The 26,983-nt window shown below is 40.5% G+C and overlaps 1 pseudogene; it reads right to left on the minus strand.

The window, feature by feature from the left end:
* Window positions 1-10,681: 10,681 nt before the first annotated feature.
* Window positions 10,682-11,540, minus strand: LOC132820849 (large ribosomal subunit protein uL10-like; annotated as a pseudogene).
* Window positions 11,541-26,983: the final 15,443 nt, after the last annotated feature.

The raw sequence follows: 26,983 nt of genomic DNA on the forward strand, positions 1-26,983 counted from the left end.
GTGTGCAGGTGCCAGCATTTGTGCAATAGCAGGGGTAGAGAGTGCTGCCGAAGAAAGCATGCTGACAATGCAGATTAAGTGAGTGAAATATGAGACTGGCAAAATATTGGTGTGTCCAACTGCCAAATTGGAAAGAACAGATAGATAGATAGAATAGTACAGTGTGGAAACAGGCCCTTCGACCCAACAAATCCACACCAACCCTTTGAAGAGTAACCCATCCAGACCAATTCCTCTACTCTATTCTCCTATATTTACCCCTGACTAATGCACCTAACCTACACATCCCTGAACAATATGGGCAATTTAACATGGCCAATTCACTAATCAGCACATCTTTAGATTATGGGAGGAAACCCATGCAGACATGGGGAGAATATGCAACTCTACACAGACAGTTGCTCGAGGCTGGAATCGAATCTGGGTCCCTGGCACTATGAGGCAGCAGTGCTAACCACTGAGCCACCATGCCACCCCTATAGATGTAGATGTTCTCACTGGAGTGGGAGGAAGGGAGACAGGACATGGTGACAGAGAGTGTCACAAGTAAAGCTAAAAGAAATGGGAGTGGGTTCACAATCTGAAAGGTGTTGAACTCAATATTAAGTCCAGAAGGTTGGAAAGTGCCAAGTCTGAAGATAAGATGTTGTTCCTCCAGTTAACATAGAACACCAGTCCCTCCAGTCTAACATGGAAACATAAAAACTTCCAACAACAGTAGACCATTTGGCTCTTCAAGCCTGCTCCACCAATCAATGTGATCAGGGCTGTTCCTTTATCTCATTGCTATATTCCCACTTTGTCACTATAGCCCTCATACCCCTATTGTGGTTCTGAAAGGAAGTGGAAGGGGTAAGAGATGTAGGAGAGGTAGTGGACATGGTCCAGGTTTCTGTCCATAATGGTATTGGGGATTCCTTAGTTAAGGAGAAAAAGCAATATCTCAGAAACACATAAGTGTTTCTGAAATATTGTTACTTTTTTCTTCTTCCATACTGGGGAGAGTAAATAACAGGTTGGATGACCGATTCATACAACACTCCCAGTCAGTCCATACGAACCCATGTTTCCAAGTTGCCTGTTTTAATTTTCCAGCTTACTGTCACACTAACACACTGACACCATGGTGACTGCTAATAAAAACTTGCACATGCCAAGACACTAAAGGTAAGGATTTTAATTATTGTCCTGGATTTGAGCCACCGTGCCACCCTAAGCATCCTTGATCCTGTTGTGCTATTCCAGTGAAACTCAATGTACGTTTAAGGATCAGCACCTCATTTACAGCCCGCAAGACTCTAAATTGAGTTCAACAACTTCAGACCATAATTTCCAACACATATTTCTTTTCTTTCTTTACTTTGCATGTTTTGATTTTTCTCTTATTTTTGCTCTCATATGCAGCACACTTGCTCTAAGTAATCTTTTGTGCTATAGATACATCTTTTGTTTCTTTGCTTCTTTTGTTAGCCCTCCCCTGCTTCCCTCCCAACCCCTACCCTCCCATTCCCTGTGGTTCTGTACCACTGTCATTCATTCTTTGCTGTCTTCCACCCAACCACAGGCTTTTCTTTGCCCTTTTTCCCAACCAATCCTTCCTCAAAATTTATCATATCTCAACATCTTTTCAGTTCTGGGGCAAGTTCATTAACCGACAGCTTAACTGTTTCTCTTTCTGCAAACACTGCCTCAGCACATCTGAGTATTTCAAACATTTTCTGTCTTGATTTCAGATTTCCAGCATCTGCTCTATTCCTCATTCATGTTTGTGCAGAGTTCTGGTGGGCACGTGGGTTTTGCTCAAGTGCATTGATACAGAGTGTGGATAAAGCGATGGGTGAGATGAGATCTTTACAAAATGGCCAACTCTGGGAGCGTTGCTGCTTGCAGTCTGAGGCTGCAGCCAGTAATTAAAATCCTTACCTTTAGTCTGCTGGCATGTGGAAGTTTTTATTAGCAATCACCACAGTGTCAGTCCACAGAGGGGTAATAATGTTGTTATCCATGCACATAAATATAGAGGGTACTAACAGATTGCTTCACAATCTCTGAACTTGTAGATCACTAAAATGCACATTGTGGTTTCAAAAGAAAATTATTTAGTCTAGCAAAGTTTGGCTCAGCGCCATATCACTCTATCATGTCTTTGCTAATAAAAGCATTTTTATATCAAATTGTTATATATTCCTTTGTGTAGACAAATCAGAATAGATGTGGGACATACTAACTTCCTGCTTTTTGGTTCACTGATGATGAATCACACACCATGGTAAACACATTTAGATTCAGCTGAGCTGATAAAACGTTACTGCGTTTCGACTGTCTCCCTTAAAGAGCTAAAGGTTTGGCACAGTTTCACAATGTAAGATCATCAACTCTTCCAACTGACAGTTCAGAAAGCCAGACAGGGCCAGAGTTAAGCACATTTGGGTTCAAAGTGATCTTTGATACCAAACTTACCTACTGCTTAGATCCAAAGTAGCTCTTTTAAGAATAACTCACACTTTCACTTAGTGATCAACGGTGAGGAATTTGTGAAAACCTTAGAATTGGGCTTGTTATTTGTGAGGTAGCTAGTGGGGTAGTTGTCTGGTGAAGGAGCAGTGCTCCAAAATCTTTTACTTCCTAACAAACCTGTTGGACTATAACATGGTGTTATGGTTTTTAACTTGTTCATCCCAGACCAACACTGGCACCTCCACATCATTGTTATTTGTGATTGTGATACCATCTCATAGGGAGGACACTCAGCTAAATGCTGGATTTATGAAAGAGCTCTCCCACTTTCCTCTTTCCATAACCTTGCAAATATTTTCTTTTCTAAATCCTTTCTGAAGATTACTCTTGCATCTGTTTACGCCACCCTTTCTGGCAGTGTATTGCAGCTCGAATTGATTGGCACCACATTCACAAACATACACTCATTCCACTATGGATGTATAGTAGTAACAATGTGTACTATCTACAAGATGCACAGGAATTCACAAGGCTCCTCAGAGAGCACCTTCTAAATCCATGACCACAACACCTGAAAGGAAACATCAGGAAATACATGGGGACACCACCACCTATAAGTTGCCTTTCAAGCCACTAACCATCTTGAATTAGAAATACTCCTTCATTGTTGCTGGGTCAAAATCCTGGAACTCTCTTTCAGACAGTACTGTGGGTTTCCCCATATCCCAAAGGCTGCAGCAGTTCAAGAAGTCAGCTCATCTATACCCTCTTGTGTACAATTAGGGATGGGCAATAAATGTTGGCCTAGCTTGCGTCCCTTACAGAAGAATTAAATACAAACCTTATATTTATGCCCTCTGATGACATTTAACTATTTTTTCCACTACTTTTAGACATCTAAGATATTGGTCTATTAGACATGCGTGGCTTAAGGTTTTCAGTGGAAGAAGAAGTAAGGTACAAGCACTTAACTGACTGTAGATCAATTCAAAAATTCTCTGTTTGATGCTGGGACAATGAAAATGTTCATGATAATTGTACTGACTCCTCGGTTTCAGGTTCCTACTTCAGGAGTTCTGCTGAAATGAGCTCAGACTGCAGATGATAAAGCTGCAGACATGACGGGTGTGAAACAAAAGTAAACAACAAAACTAAGGCAATTAGGTTTTTGCTTGTTTTCCTTATCTGATAAAGAAAATGTAAAAAAATGTTTCTAAAGGAGAAATCAAATTGGCCTCTCTATATTAGCTGTTGTCATTAATTAAAGATATCTTCTGGGTTGAGGACTCTGCATGTAGTCCACAGGGGAAGTGGATCATTCGCATTTTGCGTTTATAAAAGATTTTATCAAGCGCAGAGATGAAATGTAGATATCTCCATTTGCTGCATGGAGTAAACACACTTCCAATCAGAGGAATCATAATATCTTGTGGCAAAGAAAGCAGTAAGTGGCAGATAATTACGATGAGTGATTGATTTGGGAGACTGCTGCTTTCATTGTGATTAAGAGTTGTAATCATCTCAAATCTATTTCACTAGCCACGCAATGACAGCCTCTCTCATGACCAGGCCATATCTATGAAAAGAGACATGTTCGAGGCATATTACATTGGAGCTGTGCCCTATTTATGTCGGAGGCGTTGTATAATGATAAGCATTTACAGATGATACTTGAATTAAAATTAAAATGCTTTGTCTTTAAAGAAAACAGCTTGGTGTTAAAGCACAAATATTGTACATTTTGTTTTGCATGAGTGTAGCTTTGATCCCTGAGTTCCAGAGGTTATCAATATCGGGTAAGGTACAGGGTGCTTATGAGTGGGGCAAGCCAAAATGCTACACAAAAGTTATTTTGTACACTTGTTGAGTCCCTCCATTATCACATGCACACAAGTTCCTTGGGGACTAGTGGCATGACTTTGTTATCTTGGCCATTCTATTTGTGGTGTCTTCCCCTTTCCCTGCCAATAAAGAAGAGAAAACTGGCATGGGTGACATCAACTGCTAAAATCTCACCGTTCCTGTCTCCGTTGGAACCAACATAATGTAGGCCTGTTTAAAACAATACTCACTGCTGTACCAGGATATAGATGTGGAAGAAGTGGAGGTATGTTTTTTTTAAAGCACACTTTTACCTATAGTAAGCACTCAATTAGCATGAATAAACTGCAGCATCAGATTTGAGGATGCAGTTTTTAAATTGTTAACCCAAAAGCAAATCTTTTGGTTTGTACAGTCATTTCCTTATTCAGCAGCAATGTGCCTTATGGGCAGCCAGAAGGACGTATATTTCTCAGGGAGAGTGCAACCATGGCTCCTAAGATGAGGGGGTTAACTTTTCCTTGAGTTTGAGTTGTTTAGGTCAGTGTTCTCCAGAACTTAAAAAGATGATATGTGAATACATTTGATATGCACACATGTATGATATGTGAATTTATGAAATTAATTCAAATAGGGATATTTTCCCTGTGGGTCCTAATCCCAGGAAAATGGATCAAGTATTTAGAACTGAGCTGTGGATGTTCAGTCTTTGAGTATATTTACCTCAAAGTTCGATAGATTTGTGGTGACTAAGGAAATCAAAGGATTGTGTGAGAGGGTGTAGTGAGATATATCATTAATTGCAATGTTGTTTAATGGTGTAGCTAGCTTGAGAGGCCAAATGGTCTATTCCTGTTCCTTCTATTCCTTATGTCCGTCCCCATCAAAAATTGACCACTATAGTTCTTGGGCAGGAATTTGTTTCTTACTACATCAGTATTCTGCGAAAGAAAGTAGACTACAAACATTACCTCAAATGACATTGACTACGATGTTGAATGCTACAGTCTAAGGATTTTTCTTAGGTGCTCGGGCAAAGTTAGTGATTACGAATTAGTCACTGTTGTACACACTGTGCCTGATACTTAATTCTATTGATTGCATTGGAAATCCTCACTTTTAAAATTCTCATTCATGTTTCCAAATTTCTCTCATCTATTTCTGTAATCTACTCCAGTTTCTCAAATGTTCGAGATATCTATATTCTAAAACTGGCCTTTTGAGCATCTCCAGTTTTGATTCCTTTGCCACTGGTGTGGATGTCTTCTGTTGTCTGGGCATTAAGCTGTGTAAATGTTGCCTTGATCTCCCTGCCTCCCTACCTCTCTTTCCTCCTTCATGACATTCCTTCAAACTTACCTTTTTGATCAAGCTCTTGGTCATTTTGCCCTAATATTTCCTGATATGGCTGGCTGTCAAATTTTGTTTTAAAATACAACTTTGTAATGCCTTGAGATATTTTACTGCCAGAAATATAGTTCATAAGTAAAAGTTGTTGTTATGTACACTACGTAAACTCATGCACCATCAGAAATGTTTTATTAATAAATAAATAATAACTGAAAAGTCAGAAAGTCCACAGCGTTGATATTATGGATTGTTTATGCTTTAACAACGTTGGTAGCTTCAAGAGGTTAAGAGCTTGCTTGAACACCACACACAAGCAGAGGTCTGTATGATAGTACAGATAAGCCGTAGTCATAGGGTCATACAGCACGGAATCAGACTCCTTTGTCAAACTCCTCCACACCAAAAATGTTTTCCAAACTAAACTAGCCCTATTTTCCTCCATTTGGTCCATATCCCTTGAAATCTTTCCTATTCATGTACCTGTCCAAATAGCTTTTAAATTTTTCTAACTGTATCTGCATCTATCACTTCCTCTGGCAGTACATCCCACATGTGAACCACTCTCTGGGAAAACATTACCCCTCAGGTCCCTTTTAAATCTTTCTCCTCATTACAGACTTATCTTATACTAGGCTTCTTGCATTTAATTTAATGATATTTAAAGGATGAAGCAATCCGAGCTTCAGTTATAGTGTCCACATTTAGTTCTGTTTGCAGTCTAGTTGTTACTGCTTGAATTTCGTCCAAAAACCTTTTTCCATGATCTCATGAAATTCAATGAGTGTTTAGTTCTCAGAAATTCAGTAATCAAGTCAAGTGGCCGTAAGACTGCCACAACTATTAATGCAAACAGATGAGAGATGAACCACCAAGTTATATATCTGTAAGTATCATGTCTACTGTTGGGAAAGTGTTTGAATGAATTGTGAAGGACATTTGAGCTTATGTCATGAACTTACCTGTGACAATCACATACTTTTGAAATGATGCTTAATGATTCTAGTGGATTCCTTTGCAGGGATAACAGATGATACAGCAGAGATTGTGAATGTTGTTTACCTGGATTTCAACATGGCATTTAACACCTCTGTTGTAATTCTTAAGGTCTGAGCTAATGAAATGGATAGGAATGCACTTAAACAGACTGAGGAGTGAAGGACAACAGAAATACTTACCCGATTAATCTACTATTAAACTTATTTATTATTTTGTCTTTTAAGCAGCAACATTTTGCAAGTGCATGAGCCACTTTTAAGCAAGTGGGCCCCTCAGGGGAAGTCATTGTGATTTACATATCAGCCTGAAAAAGGTCTGAAGACAGAAGGCATCCTGCAGGGTCAGTGTAAAGCTTTCTTTTATAGTTCCATAAGGATCAGGCAACAGAAACAACAAGTGAAGTCTTGCTCCTTCCCAGACTTTGAACCTTCTCTCTCCGAGATCGACCCAGAAACCCTTCCCTTGGCCCTTCCTTCTGTTCGGCTGAACCCAATCCCCTGCATGCCTTCCTGTCTACTTCGACAGGCAGAGAGAAAGAGAGGACTGCAGATGCTGGAGGTCAGAGTCAAAAAGTGTGGTGCTGGAAAAGCACAGCTGGTCAGGCAGCATCTGAGGAGAAGGAGAGTTGGTGTTTCGAGCATAATCTCTTCATCAGGAATGTGTCACATATCTGAAACATTGACTTTCCTGTTCTTTGAATCCTGCTTGACTAGCTATGCTTTTCCAACACCAGACTTTTTGACTTTACTTCAACAGGCAGCTGACCAGAGGAATGTAGATAAAGATGGCGTGTTAAACTGTCCACGTCCCTGAAATTTGTTCTGGGTTGAGTTTGAAACAAATGTTTTTATTCCAATGTCAACATCACTAAGAGACAATACCGCCACCATGTAAAGTAAGTGGTACCATCTTTGAAATCTGTAGCTGCACCAGGCAGGATCTCTCCCTTCACTTTGACTAAAAGTGAAGCCAGTTTTGAATTTACTTGAAACCACAAGCGAACAGCTTTTCAGCTTCAGCATGAATGCAGCCAGTCACTCCAGAGTTTATCAGTTCCAGGCCAGAAAGTTCTTCAAACTCTGCCTGTGGCATTTGGTGGTAATTGCTCCAACAGCATGCTGAAGTGTCTATCATTACCTCCTGCTCATGTGGGTGGGATGGGAAGAAGGAGACAACAGCTGGTTGCGGGCTCTGGTCTAGGAAAGAGAACTGCCTGGAAGCAAATTCTCACAACAAAGACATCGTGGTCCTGATTATTGTTTGCAAATGGAGTAATCAAAGCTCAATGGTCCTGATCATTTACTCCTGTGTAATTCATATCTAGCTTCTACGGTTAACTGTCAGCATGAAATGAAAGAGCCTTTGCAATTGTGGTAGTATTATATTAAAGGATAAATAAATGCAGCCAGCTTGACAGCTAGTGTTCATAATGAAAAAAGACAACCCTCCCAGACCATTGCCGTCCTCTTTGGTTGGACCATTAATTTTGCAGAGGTGACCTGTGATTGGACTGGTCTCGGTGTAGAGGAGGAGTTGTTGCTGTCCGGAGCAATCTCATTGGGCTCTGGCAGCTCAGATATTGATAAAACTGTTCTATTTTAGAAGTTTCTCTCCTATTTTAGTTGTTTTTTAACTTCAAGTATAAAACTTTCTTGGTGTGGGCATATAGTGAGATGCTTGGAGTGGGCAAAATCTGTAGTGAATGGGGAACCTAAATCCTTCTTTAACCTGACTACTGATTTTGCATCTTAATTTCTTGTTTCTCAGTAAATTAACATGATAACGACCCATCTAAGTTTATTTCAGCAGAGATATTTACTGGGACACAGTGCTATGCTGATCGGTGCCTCCACAGATCAGTTGTTGCGATGTAGAGAGTTCCTCTCCATTGCCAATCAAGGAATAAGCTGCCTCAGTGAGCAAGGAGGGAAGGCTAGAGATTAGCAGCAAAAATGGTATCAAATGTGGTTTAATTACCTAAATATTGTTCTTTCGTCAATTCATCACATGTTCTTACTATGGCCTTCTCATCTTGAGAGCGCTACTTCCTATCTTGGATGACCCACAGACTCACCAAGTGTCCCACAGGGGATGGTTCAGGGGGAAGAAGAAGACTCCTTAGATGAGTTCACACACACTTTGAGCATGCATTATGAACACCCTTTCTCCCCCACCACTCTCCCCTCCTGCCTCACCACTATTGCATAAGTGCTGCCCCCTCCACACTTCACGTCAACTCTGATAAAGAGTCAATCAGACTCGAAATGTTGGCTTGCTCTCTCTCCATGGATGTTGCCTGAGCCTGATGTGATTTCCAGGATTTTTGTTTCTAGTACAGATTCCACTGTTCTGTGGTAGTTTGCTCCTCCATGCATCATCAATCACCTTGTACCATCTCAGATGCTCACATTTTGATGCAACTAGTAAGACAGAGAGTTGGATGCCTCATAAACCTCAAGTCAGCAAGAGTAGTTGATTGAGACAGGGATGATAGTGGACAATCTGCATTAGAGGGCACAGGATGCTTTTGGTCTGCACACACTGTGCCTTTGAGGATTGTTCATGAAGAAGATAATTGCAAAGTACCAACAATGAACTTGCAATGTACTATTGGGATTACTGGCCATTTTGTGATTACTTGCAGAGAGATTGAAGGCATTCACCTCTATCATGAGTATCACAACACTACAGTCCTTCATGATAAGGCCATACAAAGACAGCATCAAATTTGGCAAACAAATAAGTGCATGCTGATCCTTACAATGGCTTGCACACTTTGAATATCACCTCAATAAGATTGACACCTTCATCTTGATTCCTCAGCATGTGTTTGATTTGTAGCAAAAGGACCACTTGCTGATTATTATCAGGGATACATGGAAAAACTAGGAGAGGGATAATGGTGAAAGGGAGAGTGAAAGTGCAAATGTTGTTCAAAGAACTTTCATTTCTCATTTGTGGTCCATTCTTAAGTCAGTGCCTCCTCCAAACGTATCTATATCTTAACAGCCAAACCTACTCACACAGAGAGGCAGGTGAAATGTAGCCTCAAAAACTCAGACAAGCCTGAAGTAAAGAAATTTGGGGAGGTGATCACTTTTCCACGCTGTGGTGAAATGTGGCCACCAGATCCTTCCAACAGACTGCAAATGTCTGCATTCCACAGAGCATACATGGCCCTCTTGAAATACTGGTATTCTTGCAAGTCCAAGAAGCTGACCTACATTCCCTGTTCTGTGAGTATGGCCCCTTGTGAGCTGCATTTCTGTGCTTAGCTGCGGAGTGTGAGTTTTGTGAGGACAAAATGGTGAAAGGGATCTTCAAAACAGTAAAAATCACATTTGGAATAGTGAAAGCACATTTACATGAACATGTACTGTGAGGGAAAAAAAAACCTTCTTATTAGGCAAAGAAGGAGGTGTGTGGTCTTGATATTCCTGGGATCTTTCTGCTTGGTGAAGTGCATTCACCTTGCTTTCACTGGCATTTTTCAGAAAGTCTGGGAAATCTATGCATCCAAATGAAGTGGAAAAGCCTGATCAAAATAGCTTTGAATGATGTCATATCATTTTAGAGTTGCAAGCCTGACTCTCTTGCGGGAGTTTCTTGTTTGCTGAACATGCAACAGTTACTGAAACAAATAAAGTGTCAACGGATTCTTCACATTGTTTTCAGTTCCAGACAGTCACAATGTGCACCTGTGGAAACTGCATTCAATTAGAGAATCTCAGCCTCAGATCCGAGGCCTCCCCGTCAGTGATACAGTAATTTCGAGAAATGACAAACTAAAATAGCCCATGTGGTGTTTTTTTAACTAAACTGACCATGCTGTCTGGAAACCACATGTCCCCCAGGGGGCAGCCTTAGTTGTTTTAGAGTGGGATACAAAAGTTTGACAGTGGTTCTGGAATTTAGGGAAGATAAAAGCGAGTTCGGGCTATTTAGTGAGGGAATTAAAAAGTCGGGATAATGGGAGTCAATTTTAATCCTTTTCGTTTCTACAGATAAAATGTTCTGTTTTGGCTAAACTTATCATTTAGGTATGACTAGCTGAGATTTAATCTAACACATCAAAGTCTAAATCATCAGCCAATTCCTCAGACTCTTCAATCTTCAGTTCCTCTTTGGTAGCAGCTGGAACAGCCTCAAACACAGGACCACAAAAGCTGATAGGTCAGACGGGTAAACCTTCATCTTTTTAGCAAATGGCTAACAGGATAGTTTATCTCCACAGCAACAGCCAGCAACCTTTTGTAGCTGTTAATGTTGGATTATGGCCTGGAAACTATGGTTGGATAACCAATCTGCTGGTACACACTGGCTACTTCAGGACACACATTAGTAGGGTTTCCTCATTGATATCCAGGACCTCAGGATTGTACAACATTACGTGATCATCAAGGCACAGGAGAAAGTAGAGATGCTCACTATGTTTAGCAGAGTGACCTCATTGGCTCCCGTCCCTGTGTCACTTAGAATTCAATGGTTCCACTGGAGATCTCAGTGATCATGCCCAAAGCCTAGAAGGATATCATCTCAGAGCCTAAGTCTGTGTTTTGATTTAACACAGTAATGTAATAAAGGGTAATTGCGACAGCACAGGCAGCAGCTGGGATCGTGTTGGATATCAGCAGTAAATCTTGGACTTCACTCAAATTTTTCTTGGTGAATAGAAAGCCAGTGTTTCCATGGAGATGACACAGAAGCTTTTTCAGACTGGGATTGTTTTCCAGGTGGTGACTTTAACCATCATGGTATTCTTGAACATCAGCATCACAGGGATACCTGGATATGCAGCATCTGATGGGATACAATATTGTCTGCCCCAAGACGAAACATTTTCGATGGTTTATTAAGAGTTGAATGATTTTCAGAAAGCAGTAGAATTTCAATGTAGTTCTGTCATCTTTGGACATGTTTACCTACTTCAAAGGAATACAAATATTGACTTGATGGAAGCTAGACAGGAGTTCAGTTAAAGATCAGTAGGCAATTTTCATGCTTTTTACTTGTCATTTTCAGTCTTCCCTTAGAATGCTTGAAGTAGACAAGAATCTCATTGCACTTAGTTCATACAGATTGGAGTCGTAATGCACCAAAAGGGCTACCAGGGCACTGGTACTAGACCTGAGTGGAAATGTAATGCCTTCAGGGAATCCTCTAGCCAATGAAATGTGACTGTGGTTATCTGTTAGTGCCTTTAGGGCAACTAAAGTAGCACAGTGACATCCAAACAGCAAATTAGAAAAGAAATAGGGGAATGGAAGCTTTGCTGGTGTCAGCTGTTTGTACACAGGTAGATCCCAGTATCAGTGCTAAAATCAGTGACCAGTTGATTTGTTTTAGTGTGAGGTGCTTGAGAAAAATTAACACCAGAGGAACTTATTGCACTGCAGAATCTTGGACAAGTAAGTTGATCCCAACTATCAGAAAATAGCTTCTCGCATCCCGGACCACCTAGAGGGACAAGGATTTTAGGAACGTGGGAACACCAACATGAGCAAATCATCCTGACTTGGAAATATATTGCTGCTGTTTTCCCAATCGCTGAGACACAAACATGTAACTCTCTCCGCTAGCAGCACAATGAGCGCACTCACACCATATCGGTTACAGTGGTTCAAGAAGATGCCTCAGCACATTCCCAAGGGCAATTTGAGATGGATTTAGTGATGGTCAAATGCCATGAATGAAAGAAAAATTCTACCTGGAGAGTCAGTTTAATGTTTAAATTGTTGAGATTACAAGCTGGCATGCTGCTTGAACCCATATTCTTTCCTGATGAAGAGCTTTTGCCCGAAACGCGATTTCCCTGCTTCTCGGATGCTGCCTGACCTGCTGTGCTTTTCCAGCACCATTCTAATCTAGATCCATATTCTTTTGAGCCAGAGGCAAAGATACTACTGACTCAACCAAGCTGAAACAATTTCTTTTTAACCACTACGGTTTCTCCTCTCTGTGCAGTCTCATTGTGTGCAGCCTTCATGTGTGAACATGTTGATGAACACGAGGGTTTACCAGATTACTTGACTGAAATGAAAAATTCCTAATTGGGCATAAAATGTTTGCCTTTTATTCATCCTCCATAGTTACTTCATTGCCAGGTTTCAATTTGAAATAACAGCAAGTTTCAGAAATAGGATCTGCTTTGTGTAAATATATTTTTCTTCAGTGCTTCTGTTGGTTTTGTTTAAGTTGCATGGCTAACTGAACGATTCAGTGGCTGTGGTATACAGATCAGCTCACAGGCTAGTTTATTTGACCTTTTCTGAAATCATGACCCAAGCACAATGATTTACAACATGAACTTGATGTTATTCCAATTGTGACTTAACTGTTTAGATGCAAGTACTGATGGAAATAATTGATGCACAGGTATCTTCCAAATTCAATAGCTTCTGGAATAATTCCTGTGAATTGGACCGTAGCATTTCTGACCCAATTATTTGAGAAGGAAATGAGAAAATCAATGTTTTAGCCTGACGTCAGTTGGAGGGAAAATAATATAATCTATCATGGTAATTATTATTATTTATTAATGTGATAGATAGATACTTGGATGTTAATGATCTGATTGAGCATAGTCCACGTGTGATGATGGAAGGCTACTGGAATGTTATACCTTAATTTAAGAGGATTTGAGTACAGGACTAAAGAATTCTTACTTAATTGTATAGGTGCTTATTCACAGTACAGTTTTAGTCTCCTTACCTCAGGAAAGTAATTTGGCTGAATTTTATTTGGTTGAGTCTGAATTGCATTGAGTCTTTTGGAGGGTTTTTCACCATAAGGCCCAGTGCGTTTTCTCACCCTCTTAACAACCATGACTCATGAATGTTGTACCCTAGTCCATGGCATTTTGCACATCTAGTATTTGCTTGTCCTATATATTCCCAGAACAATTCACCAATTAGCAGATACCCGACAATATTTTGGCATTTTTTATGGCCATGCCCTCTTTAAAAAACCGTTATTGCACCCAGCCTGAGCTCTGGCATTCTGCAGCTGCCTTGCTCAGGGAATAGGAGGTGTGGTGCTGTGATTCCTTGACAGGGACTTGGAAGTTCTAAGGGGTGAGGGAGTACAGAAGAGAGGTGCCCTCTTCCCAGAGAACCAGCAGAGGAGATCATGCCATGAGTCTTGCCAGCCTGGTTTGAGGTTGCCAGGTCAGTGGTATCTCCAGGGAGTGGAGCTATGGGTAGCAATACAGAAAGAAGGTTAGTTACCTTCTCTGCTCTGCCAGGATAAGTGCCGCACCCTTCATTCTGCCACTCAATATTGCTATCTGCTACTGCACCCATCTCCCACCAAGGCACATTCTCTGCCACTCTCACTACTGTATGGAACACCTTCCCTCTTTTGCTTTCCTTCCACCTGCTAACTTCTCACTGTACTAACCTTGCATGGGCTCTGTGCTGCTTCCTGTCTTTCAACATGCCTCACCATCTTTTTCTCACATGCATCAGAAATAACAGCCAAGCCACCCACTGTTAGCTCATTCACTTGGCCACTTTTGCTCACTACCGGAGAAGACAGCCCATAACAGGGCAAAGATAGCTCCTAAGGGAGGAAGTGTTCCCTCATCCCCTGCATGAAGAGAATACTGGCCTTAGTAGGAGAAGTTAGGGACCTCTTCTGTGGGGATGCAAAAACATCTACAACCCACCAACTCAGTAAGTACCATTTTGAATGCCTCTGTTGTTCTCACAGTAACCCCGCCATCACTCACGATCATTGTTCAGCACTGCTAACCACTGGCCTTGCTGCCTTCTCTCTTTTTTGACTTGCAGCTTCTGTTAGTCTCCTGCTGACTCCTGCAGAGATGCGGTCAACTCCCACAGAAGCCCCCTCCTGGGCCTCTGAGGATGAAGACTCTGAGGCATTACTGGAAGCAATGGCAAGGCTCCCCAACTCAGATCCTGACACCTTGAGGGTAACAGTTGAGTTTCCTGTGGCCTCCACCTTCACTGAGACTAGGTCCTCCACCCATTCTTGTAAGTTCAATCCAAGCAGTGTCAACTTGTTTCGGTCCATCTAGCCCATCTAGAGTTGTGCACCCTTGGGGTCACACCACCAAACCTCGACAGCCAATAGACTCCATATCAGAGCAGGCTCCTTTCACCCATAGCTGCAGAACTAGGGAGTGCACTGAGATTTAATGGGAAGGAGAGAAAGAAGAAAACTTGTTGAGGGCACTTTTGTGGCATGGCTGAAGGAGGCTTGAACATTGTTGCTATTTTCTGCACTCATGCGCCTGATGGCTTCATCATTTCATGTGGCTGTAAGTCTTTCTGTGCAGGTGTTAAATGCATCCTTGCACCATCTGAACGTACTTCATGGTCACATGGCATTGGGGTAGAGTGGCATCTATGTCCATCCTCATCCCCTATCTTCAATCCTTGACTCCCTCTGTGGTCTAGGTGTGGCTGTCAAAGAATTGTTTACCAATGGCGTTCATGGAGGAGGGGTGTGGACATGCCAAAGGGTGCAGTTTGGTTGTAGGCAACTCCCAAACACTGTGTGACATAACAGATTGGTTGGAACTAATGCAACTTCAACATTAACTCTTTCAGAAACATTATCTGCTACAACAGTTTTTATCCCTTTTGGTTAACAATAATACTTTCATATATATAATAATTACTTTTCCATTTGCATCTCTTTCATCTCCCCCTGTTCTCTGACTTCGCAAATGTAGGGAGTCTGGACATTTCACAATTCTTCCAGACTGTATTCTCTGTAGATGTGGAAGATTGGTAATCTTGAGCTTGTTGAGGACCTTTGGCTTTGATTCTGATTCTCTGTAAATCATTTCTCCATTGGATGAATGTTTATCTCTTGGATATCCTCTGTAGAGGCTGTTCCTGCTCAACCTAATAGTTGGTCTATTACCTTATCTGAAGGGGGTTTATTTGGCCAATTGGATTTTTTTTGTGTGAAATGCCAGTGTTTTGCAAATGAACAATAAAAATCATTGCCTTCCTTTGAGTTTGAAGAATCAGGGATTAATTTTTTTTTGCCTTTGCTTAGGGCAAAAACCTATACCTTGGAAAACTTTTGATTTTCAGGTCACAGCAGACCTGAATTTCGATGTATGAAAACGTTTCTCCTGGAAAAAGGAATTTGTTCAGAAAAGTTACTTCAGTGTAACAGTTTTAGTTTGAAAGTTCCAGATTAGAATTGTTTTGTTGGAAACCAGAAGGGGTTATTCAAATCTGATAAAAGTCTAACCTCCATTGTGAGACTAATCAAGGCAGAGGCTATCAAGCTTTCAAGACCAGAAATTGAAAGTCGCAGTGAAACCAAACCTATAGATGTAATAGAGAAGGGTGTTCCTGTTAGTTAACTACTGCAATTGCATTGAGATAAATGGATATATTTTACGATGTGTTTCAAAAATCTTCAACTTGTATGTATGTAAATCGTTCGGCTTATTCTATTTTATCATCAATTATTTTATCTGGAACAATTGAACAAATTGCAGCATTGTGTACTATGTTTCAGTAAAAGACAACCTCATTAAATAAAAACAAAAGTGTTCCCATGCTGTACAGCTCTATGATTCAATGACTCTAAGTCAAAATATAATCTATCAAGCCAGATTTCAGTCTGGGGTCTAAGTTAATTGGTAATAACTTTAGCTGGGATTTGTACAACTTAAAATGTGTGTTTTTTGGCCAACTCACTGGACCTTTGGTCTGGCTAATCTTTAACAAATAACTTGCAAATGGTAGCACATTCTTGGCTACCAATGCTCAAACTATGTGGGGGTATCTGCCCCTGCAAATACCCAATATCATCCTGTGAATTTGCTTAATGGGGTGCCGAATCGGAGAAACATGTCCCTTAGAAAGTGAATGCAAGGAAATGGTGAGGAGCTGCTTCTTTAGTTGTTGGCCAGTTCTCTCCTATGCTTGCTACTGATAGATTCACAGGGGAACCTATCAGCAACAAACAATGGAGAGAAGAAATCCATGAATGATGAACAACTAGCAACTGGACAAGTAAGTAATAACAGTTTGGGAAGTATTGGAGGCTATCTGTAGTTGAGATTGGATCAGGTGCTGCCTTTAGCCAAAGCAAGGATGTGGGATACCATCAGCTGTGATTAGGAGCTCCATTGGCTCATGGGGGTGGTTTTGAGAGGAGAAAGAAGCTGCAAGTGTATTATGGTGAGACAAGGAGGTTGTGGAGGTGGGAATAGTGAAGGAGACTGCAAGAGGTTTGTGAGGGGTGAAAGTGGCTGCAATAAGGTGTGGGGATGAGGTGGGGATTTTGCAAAAGTAGGGGGGATTGCAAAAGGAATGAGGGAGACTGAAATAGAGACAGATTTGTTTTAAACCTGGTAACAAAGAAATGCTCAACTAATCAGTCTAAAAATTTTTTAAATTGCTCAGATAATTAATTTCTTTTAAATGAATGCGGAATCTCTAGTTTAAGGCAACATAAGTTCAGGAACTGATATACTTTGAAAAATGTAATAGACCTACTGCAGTGAACATCGTTAATTCCCAATTTTAAATCAGAATTTGAAGTATGAGCTTCAGTAAAATGTATAGGAACTGACTGGATTAAATACTTCTAGCTCTGGTGCATATATGACAGAAATGTTTTAACTGTCATCTCATCAAGCATTGGAAGGGTATGCTTAAGCTGATGGCATTTTGTATGTACAAATGTGCGTCAGTTGCTTTCAAAAGAAAAGATTGTTTCTAACAATTTACTGTGGTTATCTATGAAATTAATGCTTTCCATGTGAAGTTAAGTTTGTTTTATTTGTACTTGTGTGATTCTAATTTTAATGGAGAGTTGATTGTTGTTGATATTGATGTATTGATGTGATTCTGCTTCTGAATGACTCCAAACTATCAGTTTGTCAACCAAATGCAGAAGGTGTTAATACTGCATGCAATAATACCTAAAAACAGAGTTAGTGAAAATGAAAATGTAGCCACCGAAAACTAAAATGTAACCCTGGAAAATCAAAAGGCCACCTCTAGAAGTGCTCTTGATAAAGAAATATTCTGAATCCTGTTGATCACGCTTATGTTTTTTGCCAAATTTGCTTGAGTTTCTTTCTGCTTGTTGGCTATTGTTTCCTCTTGGACCTATGTTATATGTTGTTTAAGTCATCATAGATAATCTCAAATCTCTTTCTGGGTTCCACCTTGAGCCAAGAAAGTCCAGTGAAACCTTATTTTGGTTTCCCCTTGACTGAATGATTGACAATGGTTTGTTTCTGAACCATTTGTTCTCTTGGAATTAATGGGTCTCCTTTTCCCCTGAGCTAACTGTTTCTCTATCCAAAGACTGTCTGTCATCATCAGATTGGGTGGTACTAAAGCAGCTTCAAAATTAATACTTCCAGAATCATCGTCTTTTAAAAACAGTGTTTAAACTGTGGTCTCATCTACCTTCTCATATGGATGTAAAACGTTCCCGTTGCATTTTTTGCAGAAGAGCATGGGAGTTTATCATGGTCTCCTGGGTAATATTTCCTCTTCAGTGCTGCATTGGGATCTTGTAATGTGCAAATTGGCTGTAGCATTTCACCGCATTGAAACAATAAAGAGACTTCAAAAGGCATTTTATTGGCTGTGAAGCAATTTTGGGACATAGAGTCGGAGAAATATATAGCACAGAAACAGACCCTTCGGTCCAACTCATCCATGTCAACCAGATATCCCAACCTAATCCAATCCCATTTGCCAGCACTTGGCCCAGATCCCTCTAAACTCCTTCTATTCATATACCCATCCGGATGCCTTTTAAATGTTGTAATTGTACCAGCCTCCACCAATTCTTTCGGCAGCTCATTCCATACATGGACCATCCTCTGTGTGAAAAAGTTGCCCCTTAGGTCCCTTTTATATCTTTCCCTCTCACCTTAAACCTATGGCTCTAATTCTGGACTCCCCCACTCCAGGGTAAAGACTTTGCCTGTTCACCCTAACCATGCTCCTCATGATTTTATAAACCTCTATAAGGTCACCCCTCAGCCTCCGACACTACATGAAATACAGCCCCAGCCTGTTCAGCTTCTCCCTACAGCTCAAATCCTCCAACCCTGGCAACATCCTTGTGAATCTTTTCTGAACCCTTCCAAATTTCACAACAACTTTATGATAAGAAGGGGCCAGAATTGGACGCAATATTCCAAAAGAGGCCTAACTAATGTCCTGTACAGCTGCAATATGACCTGCCAACTCCAATACTCAATACATAGGTAGGGTTTTCAATAATTATCATCTTGGCTGACCTATAATCTATAATCACCTATAATCATCATGTAAAAGCAATATTAATCCAAGAACAGGTTAAGGCAGCAGGTTACGTAGATTGGCTATGCTAAATCACCCTGTATCATCGAGGGATCTGCAGGCTGGCTAATCCACATGGAAAATGTGGGGTTACAGGGATAGGGTGGGGGTAGTGGTTGATGCAGAATCAACGGGCCAAATGACCCCTTTCTGCACTGTAGGGATTCAATTACAATGGAACTTCTGTTCTATGATTCTATTGAAAGTCTATTTCATCCATTTATAAATAAGTGAATATTTATCAGACCTGTTACAACGAACTGTACTTTGAATTTTTTTAAAACAAGTAGTTTCTGCGCTACAAAAGAGTCACCTATTTTCATAATAACAATCAGCCAGAAGTCTAGAGCAAAACCATAGGGTGACATAAATGAAAGCAGTAAACCTTGTACTGACTCTGCTTGGCTGGAGTTGAAACAGAGGCTTCAGCTGATTTCATTCATAAAGGTGCTCTCCAAGTGGTCAACAAACAATGAGTACAATTTAGGAGCAGCATGGTGGCTCATTGGTTGGTACTATTGCCTTACAGCACCATGGACCCGGATTCAATTTTACTTGTGAGTGACTGTCTGTGTGGAGTTTGCACATTCTCTCCATGTCTGCATGGGTTTCCTCCAGGTCCTCCAGTTCCCTCCCATAGACCAAAGATATGCAGGTTAGGTGGATTGGCCATGCTAAATTGTTCCTGGTGTCCAGGGAAGTGTAGGCTCGGTGGATTAACCATGGGAAACACATGGTTACAGTGAAAAGGTTGGTGGGGGAGGTTGGTTCTTAAGTCAGGGTTGGATGCTCTTCGGTGTGGACTTAATGGCATGAGTGGCCTGCTTCCACACCATAGGGATTCTATGATTCTTCTGGCTGTGTTTTCTCTTCTTCCCACCCAACTGCCACTCCACCTCTCCCCATACTCAATCCCTTCCCCCAATTCCCTAAGTTATATTCCCCAAAGTTTGTTGGTGTGACCATCGAAGGACAGCTCATGATGTAAAACAATTCTCGGACTTCTGTGTGCTGGAACAATCTAACGTGATATTGCTAACATAGCACCAGCTAACACCCTGAAATGCTTACCCAGCTGAGATTATTATTGTGAAAAGTTCATATGTTTTGCATTGAACATCATAATTGCTTCAATTCCTTCTAAACTCAGGTTTTAAATTTCATGCATCATGTGTGCCTCCTCACTCCAAACTGCTACCTTTATAGCTATTTTTGGGCATATAATACTGTCACAGCACATGTTTTAAATTTGAAGTTCATAGACTAACAAAAGAGGATATTGGAAAAAAGAAAATACAGTTTGAAAAGTTATTAGTATACTTCTGGCTGGAAAGTCTCTCACCTAAAAGAGCGGCTAAGTGGAAGAATAGAATTTTTAACAAAATGTCTAGTTCAGATTTCCTGTCATGTCCAGACACCTATGTTTGTGCCAGCAGTTTTTGATCATCATAGGATAAGTGTTCCAGACAGCACCACAACAAGAAGCCAGCAGCCTATGCCAATGGAATAGACACTACTAGATAGAGCTATTTGATCTCCCATTCCACGCTCAGGTCAAAGGAAATGTGCTGAAAATTGCAGGAAAAACCCTGCAACATACTGAACCTAACAGAGATAGTGATGTTAATCACTTATGTGGAACTGGAAAATATCCATGCACTGACTTGTAAATTGCTAGTGCCTCCCTGACCCATAAACCCAATGCATGCCATGATTGGGTTATGCATCATCCAGCAGCAATCCTAATGCACAAACTTCTCTGCTCCCTTTCAGTGACCATGTCAATGACTCTTTTCTTTCTTTGAAGAGCTTACCTATTTTTTTAGTTTCCAACACTAATTCCTTGGCTGGCGTCCAACCCAAAGAGGGGTTGGCTTTCTTTTTATTTATTCATTGACATGAAGAAGATGCTGGTGAATTGCATTCTTGAACCACTGCAGTCCATATGTTGAAGGTAGACTCACAGTGCTATTAGGGAGGTTTTGCCCTAGGAAAGGTCACTGTGGCATATTGTAGGAATTTCTATAATAAAAGAATGTAAGAACTAACAGCAGAAGTAGGCAATTCAGCCCCTGTAGCCTGATCCGCCATTCAATATTGGGTGGCACGGTGGCTCAGTGGTTAGCACTGCTGCCTCACAGCACCAGGGTCCCAAGTTTGATTCTAGCCTCAGGTGACGGTCTGTGTGGAGTTTGCACATTCTCCCCGTGTCTGCGTGGGTTTCCTCCGGGTGCTCCAGTTTCCTCCCACAGTCCAAAGATGTGCAGGCCAGGTGAATTGGCCATGCTAAATTACCCATTGCGTTAGGTGCATTAGTCAGAGAGAAATGGGTCTGGGTGAGTTAGTCTTCGGAGTGTCGTTGTGGACTTGTTGGGCCGTAGGGCCTGTTTCCACATTGTAGGGAATCTAATCTAATACAGTCATGACTAATCTCAGTACAGCCTCAACCCCAATTTCCTGACTGTTTTTCATAAACCTTCCACCCATTACTAATTAAAGATCTGTCCACCTCATACTAAAATTACCCAATGTCCTGACATTCACCAGACACTGGTCAGAAATTGCACAACACTAGGTTACAGTCCTATGGGTGATTTGAAATCACAAGCTTTCAGAGTGCTGCTTCTTTGCCACATGAAGTGAACTCACTTCATCAGATGAAGGAGCAGCATTCCAAAAGCTTGTGATTTCAAATAAACTTGCTGGACTAAAACCTGATGTTGTGCGACTTCTGACCTTGTCCACTCCAGTCCAACACCAGCATCTCCATATCATTACTGGAGCCTGGGATAATGAATTCCACAGATTCACCACACTTTGAAAGAAGTAATTTCTTTTCATCTCTGTTTTAAATCTGCTACTCTTTATTCTAAAACTATGACTTCTCATTCTAGATTTTCCCTCAAGAGAAAGCATCTCCTCTCCATCTACCTTGTCAATTCACTTTAGCATTGTGTCCCCTTCAATTAAATCTCATCTCATTCATCCAAACTCTCGAGAGTATCGACCTGCTCAACCTATCTTCATAAAACAAACACCTTCCCTCTGGAATCAATTTAATCAAGCTCCTCCAAACTACAGCCAATGCAACTACATTCCCCCCGAAGGTGAGGGGACCAAAACTGCAGGTGCAGTCTCACTGATGCCTTGTGCATTTGCAGGAATGCTTCCCTACTTTTAAACTCTATTCATTTAGCAATGAATACCAAGATTCCATTCTCCCTCCTTAGAACATAGAACATAGAACAATACAGCACAGAACAGGCCCTTCAGCCCACGATGTTGTACCTACATACCTACCTACATTCCAAATTCTGCATGAGGACACCTAGATCCTTCTACACCAAAGTAGAATCATAGAATCCCTACAGTGTAGAAACAGGCCATTAGGCCCAACAAGTTCATACTGACCCTCCAAAGAGTGACCTACCCAGACTCATTCCCCTACTCTCTTGTTCTACATTTCCCCTAACCTACACATCTCTGAATACTACGGGCAATTTAGTATGGCCAATTCACCCAACCTGCACATATTTTGACCATGGGAGGAAATCCACACAAACACAGGGAGAATGTGCAGACTCCACACAGACAGTTGCCCAAGGCTGGAATTGAACCCAGGTATCCGGTACTGTGAGGCAGCAGTGCGAACCACTGAGCCGCCATGCCAAAGGTATCTTTCTCTTCTTATTAAAATGCATAACCTTAGACTTTTGTCCATTTACTTAATCTATTCATCTCCACTTGTAAAATTTTTAAAATTTCTTTGTTACAACTTACTGTCCAACCTAATTTAGTGTCAACTACATATTTGGTTAAGTGTATCCTGCATCCAAATCATTAATATAGATTCTAGATGGTTGGGGCCTAAGGAACAAATCCCATAACCCTACTAGTTCCATCTTGCCAACAGGATGTTACACTGGTAGTCTTAGGATGGGAAACCTATTTGTTGGCAGAAAGTGTTTCATTTGGCAATGTTAACAATCTTCCCTGAATCAGATTAAAGATTTTAAAAATTTACTAAGTAGTGAAACAACACCTACTGCAAACATTGTAACTGCAACATAACAGAGTTTATTTTGTTAATTGCATGTTGATGTTATATGAATATTGTCAGCAATAGCTCAATGGTAACATTGTCATTGCTACATCACAAGGTCATGAATTCAGAGAGTTGTTGTTGCTTCAAAGCATTACAAAGGGAACACTGCTCCATTGCACCTTCTGCCCTCATAGGTAGATGGAAAAGATCCCATGGCACATCAAAGAAGAGCAAGTGAGCCTTCCCAATATTTCAGGTCTGTGACCTTTCCTCAGGACTGATAAGAGGTCATTAACATGAAACACTAACTTTGTTTCTATCTCCACAGACGTTGCCTCATCTGTTGTTTAGCATTTTCTGTTTTTGCTGAGCTTTTCCAATGTTTTGACTCATTCTTATTGCTTAATTAACGTGTGAAAAGTCAGATAAACAGGTTGTTGCCTCATTGGTGATTGTGGAATTTGCTGTGTGAAAATTATTTGCCATTTTCCCCTACATTGCAGTGGTGACTACACTGCCAGAAAAGTTCATTTGCTGCAAAGCACTCTGGGATTCTTTTGAGGTTGCAATATGAACTAAATAAGTGTAAATCCTCTCCTTTGTATAAAAGTTATGTGCAATTAGGTTAGGTTCGTTTTGTAACTAGCTGAATACTCATAGGTCATCATCTCAATAAAAATAAAGTAATCCTGTTCTCCATTAATGCGAAACAACTGAATTGAGATTAAATGTCATGATGGGCTCTGTCTTGACTCAGTTGTCACAACATAGTGTGCGTGTTCAGAATAAAATGCCACAAATCATTCATTATTACATGTACAATGTATATGGCTTAATCGATATTATCCAGCCTACTGTGACTTGAATATTTGAGGAGTGTGTTCCAGTTGCTTTATGAGTTTTTCATGATCCTATGAATTGTAGATATCAAAATTGGAATTTCTCCAGATGGCAAATAGCAGCAAGGAGACTGATTTATGTGATGTTATTGGAACATTGGCTGACATTGTTTTGAAAAGTTCCCAGAATTTTACAAAAGGAACTTTCCTTAAGCTTTATGTTCTGGAGTATGGAATCTACAGCTGATTTATTTTGATTATCAAGGATATGCATTCAGATAAATTTGGGCTTTAGAATTCAAGACATAGAAATAAACAAGGTCAGTGCTAAAGAAGAGTAAACATCTCTGACAAACTCCAGCACTTGATCCCTGAAAGTAAATTGATTATTGAAACTCCAAGAAAACTGAACATAGTCTAGCCATATTTGTATCCATAACTAGATCATCTGGGATACATAGCTGCTCTGCTCCATGGAAAATAGACATTCACCAACTACAGTGGAAAATAAAACGTAATGGTTAGACTTTTACCCAAATCTTGAAAACCACTAAGGCAGCTTGGAAAGTGACAACATAACCAGGACTACCACAGAAACAAATGCCGCAGGCAAGCACTGTATACACTAACAAGAATTTCATCCAAATTCTACCTTTCTAGTCTTCCTTCTTCTGTCCACAGGAGTTTGACAACATTATCAAAATTAAAGGCAGGAACTAATCACGAAGGGGCTCAATCTAGGCATACATTCTTCTCTGGAACCTAGAAATTCTGTTTTTCTAATTAGACAACTTCCATTCATAGAATTATTGAATAATAGAATATGCAGAAGGAGGCCATTGGCTGTCTGCATGTCTGCACTGACTCTTTCAAAGAACAACTCAGTTAATTGAAGTCTACTTCTCTTTTCCCATTAACTTGCAGTTACTCCGAATCATTTATTCAATTCCTTTTTGAAGGTTACTATTGAATCTCTATCCAGCAAAAAAAATGGACTCCCTGCATTGGAATATGTATCAATTTGCTTTTGGATTTTAAGCACACGACTCATCTTTCCTCATGAGCAATGGGGCATAACATTGGTTTTTTTAAGTAAATATCTTTGCTTTACCATGAATAGCAGAAACTGAAAGATTTTAGAGACTAAATAATTAATACTAGTGGAAAAAATATATAGGAGAAACTTAACAGATAAAATCTTAATAAATTCCCAAGGCTTGATGGTCAACATCTGAGAGTTTTAATAAAGGTAGTGACAGGGATAATCAACGTACTGGTTATGATTTTCCAGAATTTCTTAGATTTTGGAATGATCCCATAGGATGGAAGTGAGAAAATATTGTACTATTGTTCAAGAAAGGAAAGGGAGAGAAACAGGGAATTACAGATCTGCTAGCTTGACAGCAATCACTGGGAATGCTGGAACCTACTGTAAGGAAGTTTTAATAACGTACTTTGGAAATTATGATATAATCAGATAAAGTCAATATGGTTTTACAAAAGGGCAATCATATTTAATAATAGTATTATTTTAAGGATATTACTAGTAGCATAGAAAAACAAGAGCCAATAGAGAAAGGTCTTCACTCGAGATAGATTTTTGGCCGCTCAGGAAGAAAATGATATTGGAATGGGCAGAAAAGTTGAATCGAGATGGAAGGTCACCCTTAGTTGTATTAAATGGTGGACAGGCTCAAGGGTCAGATATTCTCTTCTAGCTCCTGCATTTTATGTCTTAATGGGTTTATGGCACCAATCCAAGGAATGGATGTAAGTGGAATAACATCTTGAATATTTTCCAGTAGACAGCACCCACTTGATTCCAGTATTAATCACAGTCATTGACATATTTTAAGCCCTAGTCATAAGGCTCCCAGCTAACATTAGCACTCTTGCACCATTGCCTTGACAGCAGGCTGTGAGTGGTGATTTGGTCAAATGTTGCGTGGGTGTTGAGATGGAAATTTTGTACAGCCTACTTGCTGCAATTAGCTGGTTGCCATCTTAATATTGGGGATTAGGTCTCAGTACTATGACATTGCCGATGTACCTGCTGGAGCTGGTTTTGCATCCAATGCGAAGATGTGGGAAGCTCAGCTTCTCTTGTGTTAAACTGAACTGGCACGGTCTTCTTAAAGAAGGACGGAGATGCCTGGAGAGGGATGAGGTGTAGGTCTGGGGGAGCAGGGACAGTACAGTAGGTGGAATGTTATTTGTTTGTTATTAGTTACAACATTCATGCTCTTTAGTCCCTACAGGAAGATTAATATACCTTAAATATATTTGAAGCAATCTCAATGGGCCCCTGAAAGACCATTGTTTATGTGTTTGACATTCAGTTCCAATGCACAGAGCCTCCATCCCACTTGTTGGAAGTCCCAATTTGGATTAGTTTCCTAGTTATTTCAATTGAGGAGGAATCCACCATTTCAGGCAGGTGTGTAAGCCAACGATTTTCAAACCTCCTCCAGGATGATATCGGGGGCAAAGACGGCAGGAGGTTGGTGGTAATATATTTGAGTGGGTTTTTTATCTTGCCACTACCCAAAGCCTGACTGAAAATTGAGGCAGTAGTGACACTGTGCCCAATTGTTAATGGTGCGCAGGTCAATAAAATGTAAGATTCATGCTAATTGCATGACTGGTGCGTACTGAATTTGATAGAAGGTCACACAGCTTTGTTCATTCACCTCCCCCCTCCCCCAACATCACAAGGTAGCTTTTCCAGTGTGGAAGCCATTGGTCACACTTTTGCGAAGCCTCCAAGCTCAAATACACATCTGTTGTATGAGTTTTGCCAAAGAATAAATTGAAAAAATTTAGAGCTGTTTACCTTTCAATACCACGAGCAAAGTTACAGGAACTAGAAAACTTCCATTTCAATCCACATTATATAGAAGGTAAAATGTCTCCAAGATCTTACATGCTCACTTGGCATTCTCTTACAAGGAGTAAGTATTTTTATATTAGATCATTCTGCTCAGTTAGGTTGCCATGATAATTAGTGTCTATTTTTACAATATTTTTAAGGAAGCAGCTAGCAACTTGACAATAGAGTGGCACTCATTCATCAAGTTAGAAAAGTCTCACATTGCCATTTTTTAATTCACTCATGGATATGGGCATCACTGACTGGGCCAGTATTCATTGCCTAC

Source organism: Hemiscyllium ocellatum, chromosome 12 (assembly GCF_020745735.1).
Source record: "Hemiscyllium ocellatum isolate sHemOce1 chromosome 12, sHemOce1.pat.X.cur, whole genome shotgun sequence".
In the NCBI taxonomy this organism is placed as follows: Eukaryota; Metazoa; Chordata; class Chondrichthyes; order Orectolobiformes; family Hemiscylliidae; genus Hemiscyllium; species Hemiscyllium ocellatum.